Source organism: Emydura macquarii, unplaced genomic scaffold (genome assembly GCF_026122565.2).
Source record: "Emydura macquarii macquarii isolate MOO-44397 ecotype Brisbane River unplaced genomic scaffold, CSIRO-AGI_Emac_v2 contig_1230, whole genome shotgun sequence".
Taxonomy (NCBI): domain Eukaryota; kingdom Metazoa; phylum Chordata; order Testudines; family Chelidae; genus Emydura; species Emydura macquarii.
In genome coordinates this window covers 3968009-3975447 of record NW_027131367.1, presented here as the reverse complement: position 1 = coordinate 3975447, position 7439 = coordinate 3968009, and positions in this window count along the sequence as shown.

The window sequence follows — 7439 nt, the reverse complement described above, 5'->3', positions numbered from 1 at the left end:
CAAACCAAAGCAGAACAGCACCAGGCTTGTGGGTGGACGAAGATGGTTTTTAAGCTAGCTTTGCACACCTTGCTCTGTCAGGTGCTTCTGAGCTGGAGACAAAGATCAGGGCTAGTGTCGGAGCCATTAAAAACAGGAGATTTCCAAGCCACAACAGTTAAATGTACGGTAGTATTTCCCAGTCTCATTATCAAAAATACCACAAATCCCCCCATAAACGAAATATTAGCTGCATAAATGTCCATTTTAATAGGGTCCTAAAAGGTAAACTGAGGCAATGAGCAATTAAGAACCAAATGTACAAAGGTATTTAGGCACTTAAAGATGCAGATAGATGCCTAGCTGAATTTACGAACCTGACTAAGTGAGTTAGGCACCAAATGCTCATTGAATTTCAATGGGAGTTAAGCAACAAACCTGCTTAGGCACTTTTGTAAATTCCACTATCTACATCTCACAGTGCCTAAACACTCTCGTATATCTGGCCTTAAGTTATTTGCCTATTGTCATGTACCAGTCTTGAGACACGCTCCAAAATATTTCACTGGAAATTCAAAGAGGCTAATATTAAGTTTAACAATATGAGGAAATTCAAATGAATGAGTCAGTTCAATCCTCTAATCATATCAGGCTCTGTGTGGTGGCCTGTGTGCGCTGTAACTAGTAAGGGCAGAACTTGGCTTAGTAGGAGAGACTGGTTTACTTGGGGTACAGGTGAATGCAGATACAGGAAAGTAAGCAGAAGCAGTCCACCTTTCCAATAAACGCCCTTGATCAAAACCACATTGCACAATCTCAACCCTCTACTTCCATCCTTTCCATGAGACGCTGTATACACTGGCCATGGATAATCACTGTAATTAAGATGGAATATGTTCATCATAAAATGTTTGTTTCCATTTTCCAGTTGCTTTAGCAAATGTTGGGGTGTTATTTATGGTTATAACCAAGAAAGAATCTGGGGGGTTGAATTTCCCCATCTGGAAATGCTTAGGTCAGACTTCATGGCCATTCTAGCAGAGGCTGGCATTTAAGGAAAGCAGAAGGTGAGGTTTAGAACATAGTTTGTGGGATCCCGGCCTGCAGCTGTCGATATATAGGGTGAGCAAGTGAGTCATGAAAGATCCTGCCCTGCCACCTTAAAGAGTAGCAAGAAACTTTATAATTTTTATTTTTCTTACAAAACAAAGAGGTGGGGGTGGGTCGAGAGTGTTTTGGCATTAGAACAATTTCTCCATTACTCCATTAGCTCAAATGATCTGGAAAGGTTCCCTCTGGAGAAATCAAACGAATGCACAGCCAGCTAAGGGGGTGGTGGGTAGGTGTTGATATGAGCGTTACTCAGCAATGCAGATTGCAATGAAGTAAGTCAATAACGCTGTCACTGCCGTCTGGGCAGAGCCATAAATTAATTAACTGTATCATGGTGGTAACTGAAGTCCTTATACTCTCTAGGATTCTGATTTGACACCCTCCATGCTATTTCTGAGGCTGCCCACCTTTAAAAAGAACAGTTTACAAGAAAGTTGGGAACCATTAGGAAAGGGCTAGACAATAAGACAGAAAATATGCCACTATATGAATCCATGGTGCGTCGAGACCTTGAATATGGCATGCAGTTCTGGTCGCCCTATCTCAAAAAAGACATATTAGAATTGGAAAAAGTACAGAGAAACGCAACAAAAATTATCAGGGGTATGGAACAGCTTCTATATAAGGAGAAATTTAAAGCCTGGGACTGTTCACCTTAGAGAAAAGATGACTAAGGGGCAATATGATAGAGGACTCTAAAATCATGAGTAGTGTGGAGAAAGTGAATAAGGAGGTGTTAGTTACCCCTTCACATAACACGTGAACCAGGAGTCACCCAATGAAATGAATAGGCAGCATGTTTAAAACAAACAAAAGGAAGGACTTCTTCACACAACTCACAGGCAACCTGTGGAACTTGTTGCCAAAGGATGTTGCGAAGACCAAAAATATAACTGAGTTCAAAGAATTAGATAAATTCATGAAGGATAGGTCCATTACTGGCCACTAGCCAAGATGGTCAGGGACGCAACCCCATTCTCTGGGTGTCCCTAAGCCTCTGACTGCCAGAAGCTGGGACTAGATGAAAGGATGGATCACTGAGTAATTATCCCATTCTGTTCATTCCCTCTGTAGCAATTGGCATTGGCCACTGTCGGAAGACAGGATACTGAGCTAAATGGACCATTTGTCTGACCCAATATGGCCATTCTTATGTTCTTACTGAAGGCCAATCTCATTCAGAGAGCTGGATATTGAGAAGATTATTTCCTGCAAAACATAGGCTGTTTCTAAAAGATATTCATCTTCATTCTTCTCCTTTTTTCTCAAGAAAGAAAACAGAGCACAGAGCATGTGCCCTGGCTAACAAACCTGTTTTTCCATGTGGTCAGACAATCCCTTTTCTTTGATGGTCTTGTGTTTAAGGTGCTGGAATAGGACGTGAGCGATCTGGTTTGAATTCCTGATTCCTGAAACTTTGGACAAGTTATTTAATCTTTCTTTGCCTGAATTCCTCAACTGTGAAATGGGAATCCTAAACTTTCCCATATATTCATTAATGTTTCAAGTGCATAGACACCACAGTGGTTGGCCTTATAAAAAGATGAATCGCTGCAAATGTCTAAGGGCTACTCCATTCTACATCAGGGTAGAATCAAATCTAATTTATAAAGGTTACAATGAAAGACAAGGTGGGTGAGGTAATATCTTTTATTGGACCAACTTCTGTTGGTGAACGTGATAAGCTTGCGAACTACACAGTGCCCTTCTTCATCTCTAGACCTGGTGTCTCTTTCACCAATGGAAGTCGGTCCAATAAAAGATATTACCTCACCCACCTTCTGTCTCCTATCCTGGGCCCAACACAGCTACAGCAACTCTGCAAACAAGTCTGACAACGGTGTGGAGTAGAGATAGCCAAGCAGGTTGAGAAAAATACATACACCAGATCCTGATATAAATTGATATAGCTTCATTGACTTTGATGGACCCAAAGCAAATTGCACCAGCTGAACATCCAGACTGAATACTCAACCTGTGAAAAAAATGGTGTTTAGGATACCTTGGCAAAAGCTAGGATTTTTGCCTACTTCCAACTGCAGAGCAATTCACATGGATGAAGTACAGTTATGCTGATGTAAAATCTCTGATCAAGCTAATCGCTTATCAGACCATGACTTCGTAGAGCATATGTTTTTTAGCTCTGCCCTTGTAAGAGCACTTTGTTAAGAATTTCCCTCTATCATCCATAAAGTTATTTTAGTGTCACACTTTTGTGATGGATTTATCACCAAAATACTGTTGCCAGATTTGGATTACAAAATATACACATTGGACCGTTGCTAAAAAGAGCTGCTGAAAATCATTACGAGCACAGGAATTGCCAAACTCCATCAGCCTCCAATGGTCCACTGTGTCCAGTGGTGTAGGGGTAAAAAAGAAGAGGGGTAAACTTCATCTTTTTGGTGTTCCAGCCTGAGCAGAGGTAAGCACCATATTCCCCAAATGTGAAGTGGGTAAACAAATTATGGGTGTTCTCAAGAGGCAACTGCATTTCATGGAAGTTTGTGGAAAGTGCAAAGTGAACCTCCAAGTGATCCAAAATTACACACCTGAAAATTCAGAGCACATATGTCAGGTAGTTCGCTGAGCTCCTTAATAAACTGCAGCTCAGTCAGGAATGAGCAATGAACAGCTTCACTACGTCTCATTGAAATCTTGATCACTGAAATCAACGTGAAATGTGGTGAAGCTCCGTGGGTTTGGCTGAGTTTCTGTTGGAAAGCTGGGGTTTATTCAGACTCAAAGTAAAACTCAGGGGGAAAGATACAAATACACACAGGTCAAAACCAAAGAAAATGTTTGTGCACAAACATCCGGCTTTTTGCACAAGTAACAGCCCATTATTAAACCTGGAACAGGATGGAAAAGTAACATCCTACTAAAAACTAGAGGCTTTGAATAATCATAAAATGGGATGGGGACCTGACTATCTTCTGGAAAGCATTCACTATCATTTTAATCTTTGAGCGGCTCTTAGATATCACAGAGATAGATCCAGGTTTCCAGCACTTGTGATTTTATTACAAGTCTCACTGTCTTTGTTATTTCACTTCCAGACCCAGACCCTGAAGACTATATGAAAATCTCGGCTGTCTTTAAAAACAAAAAAACCCTTCATGATTGTGAAGATAAGCATGAAAACGTGACCCAAGTGCACCCTGAAGGCTCAAAAAACAAAAGGACAAAGAAAAGATCCTAAAAAGTTTTTATTTATTTGCAAGAGTTTTCAAGCCAGTTTCATGACTGTTGAGGGGCCTGACTCATGATTGTTGCATGTTTGGGGTTGGCAATACAATAGAGCCGCCATTACGTACAGCAGATAGACAATAGGTTGCTAGATGTGCTTAAGAGAGACCAACTCCTAAGATTTATTTTGAAGGCGTTTGATATTACCTCACCGGCCTTGTCTCTCTAGGATGGAGCCTGTCTGTCATCTATGCCTTCTCTTCTCCCCCTCCCCAGCACCACTTTGCAGTGAGTCAGGGCATGATTCAATGTTTTCAAATAGTAGACCGGCTAGGAGAGCAGCACTAGGAACCACTAGGAGCAATGGAATATTTTTGTAGGCCTATAAACCTCTCAATTAATGCTGTAAATTGGGAAAATGGCTCTCGTGCTGGACACTGCCCAAGACCTAATGTGCTTTCACCGCTTCAGCGAGCAAACCTTTTTGCAACTGATTGATAGGGGTGGGATTTCGTAACTGTAGGTGGTTCAAATTTCATCCAGCCGTTTTTATGGAATGTTTTCTCCAAAGTCTGTACAGGGACGGAGACAAAATAGACAAAGTAAATGGAAGGTGTGTTTTCCAAAGAGCAATAAATAATATCCAGCTATTATTTGTATTATGTCAGTACCCAGGGGCACCAGTCAAGATCAGGGCCCCAATGTGCTAAGCATCGTACACGCACATGGAAAGAAAGTCCCTATCACAAAGAGCTGACTATCTGAATAGAAAAGGTGGGGAGGGAAACTGAGGCACAGAAAGGCAAAGCAACTCACCCAAGGTCATAAAGCCATTTGGCAGTGCCAGGAATAGAACCCCTGTCCCTTGACATCTACTCCAGCACCCTACCTGGAAAGCCTTTAGCTTCTGTTCTGCATGTAGGGCCACGTACAGCATGGCAGTCTGAGGAGGAGTGCAGCGCCGGAATTGTGACTCAGAATCCTATTTCGTTCCCTGCTCTCCCCCAGTTCTCAGGCATGAGTAACTTACTGCAGCCCTGAAGAGGATGTTGTTTACTTCCTTCCTCCCATCCAGTGCCTTGGCCCTGGGGCTGTGCTCTGCAGGGGAGTTAGTGCTGAGGCAGGGAGCTAAAATGCAGCTGACCAGGAAATGAGGGAGGGGCTTTTCTCCTCAGCGTGGTTAAGGGCAAGATAGCCCAGTGTAGATAACGGGCTAATGGGGGTTCAAGGATAGGAAAGATCTGGATGACGTTAAATCTCAATATACAGTATGTGCTCCAGCATAGGCCCTGCTGTGTGTGACTCCGGTTTCACACCAGTGTAACTCCATGGACTTTGGCGCTTCTTCGTTTACTCCAGCGCAAGGGTGAGCAGGACTGGGCCTGAGGTTTCTCTCACGAAGGAAAGGGGAGACGGGGGTTTAAATGATCAGGGGGTGTAAAACTGTCCTGCAGGAATCCAGCACCTCTTCATTAGCCTAATTTTAAGAAGCGCACAAAAGGAGCGAAGATCTCAGGGCTGCGAAGTCCCAGACACCGAGGGTGGGTAGAGAACAGACTATCCCACTGACTCCGTTCTTTTGAAGTCCTTTTTTAATACCCCTCGCATCCTGACTCTTCGAGGGCCAACTGTCCGACCACAGCCTGGAGGCAATGGCCAAGCCATTCTTCAGCTCTCTTTCCCCGCTGGGAGAAGCAGGAGGGAGACAGAGATGCAAGGGAAGCCCCCGCTGCGGAGAAATGTCTCTCCAGGTTATTCCGTGTCACGGTGTTTCCAGGCCTTTCAAAAGCCTCAATTAACCAATAATCAGCACAGCATGGCAAGTTGGGAACTGATAGTTACATCTGCTGACTCCATGGCCAAAGGCTAAAAATCACACAAGGAGCTAAATTAGTCATCTAATTGGGATGGTTCCATCCCCACACCAGCGCACACTCCTGCAGGCACCAAAAATGTGCTGTTTGACCTCAGTAATGAGATTCCAATGGCCTCTATTTCCCTGCCTCTCTCCTCTTAGCCAACCCTTCTAATTAGCTTTACGAGGCAGAGGGGGACAGTGCATGCCAAGCTGCGACCTCAGACGCACGTATACGACTCCAAGGATGGAATCTAGCCCTAAAGATCTGGGATCAGATCCTTAGTGCCCTGAAAATCCACAGATATCCGCTTTATATCCATGGATCATTTTTGCTGCTCGTGGATCGGATGTGGATACCAATTTTGTATACGCGCAGGGCTTTACAGATCCTTCCCTAAGCTATAGTTCCCGTGGCTTCCGTTAGCTACACTGATATACAGCAGCTGGAGATCTGGTCCCAAATTCATTCCCACTTGCATAAAAAAACTGCTCCTTGCAAATATTTCTTTAGGCCCCAAGGGCGGAAAGTGTGGGACAGAAACACAAGTCTAAGGGGTACAGAAAACCATAGCAGAGGAAGAGGAGGGTTGGAACAGGCAGTTAAGAGGGCACGTAGAAAACTTTACGCACATTTAACCTATCACTTCAGTTTTCTTGATTGGTCACACCTCCTCTTTTCTTTAGGGAAAAGTCTTGTAAAAAACGAGAAATGTCTATGTGTTTTGAACCATTCTATAAATTTTATTTTTTTTAAAAGATCCATGGAAAAGTTCTCCATCTGTAAGGTGTAATTCGGTTTTAGAATAACTTCTATAAAGCTCTTCTAAATGTCCATAGCTTCATTCATATTAAAGTTGATAACACATTACTGTGAGAGGAGGTATCATTAAAACTTAGACTTAAAAGTGTGAAATCTTTGGCAGTGTAAGTTACGCACCACCTGTCTGTATAATATGTTTGTCTTTGCTTGGTAATTTAGTCCTTCCATCCAATGTTTGAGCAGAAACAAAATTAATTTTGCTGGTGGGAGGGGTGGGGGGTGATGTCTTGTTTTGTTTTTCCAGAAACGGCTGGTGGAGGAAAAAGAAAACAATAAATTAATTCTCCCTATATAATCCAGTCCCTCATTCTGGGCCTGATTCACCAATGTATTGGAATTAAAAGAGCTGACGTGATGGGCTAGAGAATCAAGCCCTTTGATTAGATATGGGCATGAACCAACACCCCAGATCCAGACTCCCCTCCAAACTTTGGGGAAGGTGGATGAGGAACTGAATGTTCAACTCCAGCCTCCACATTT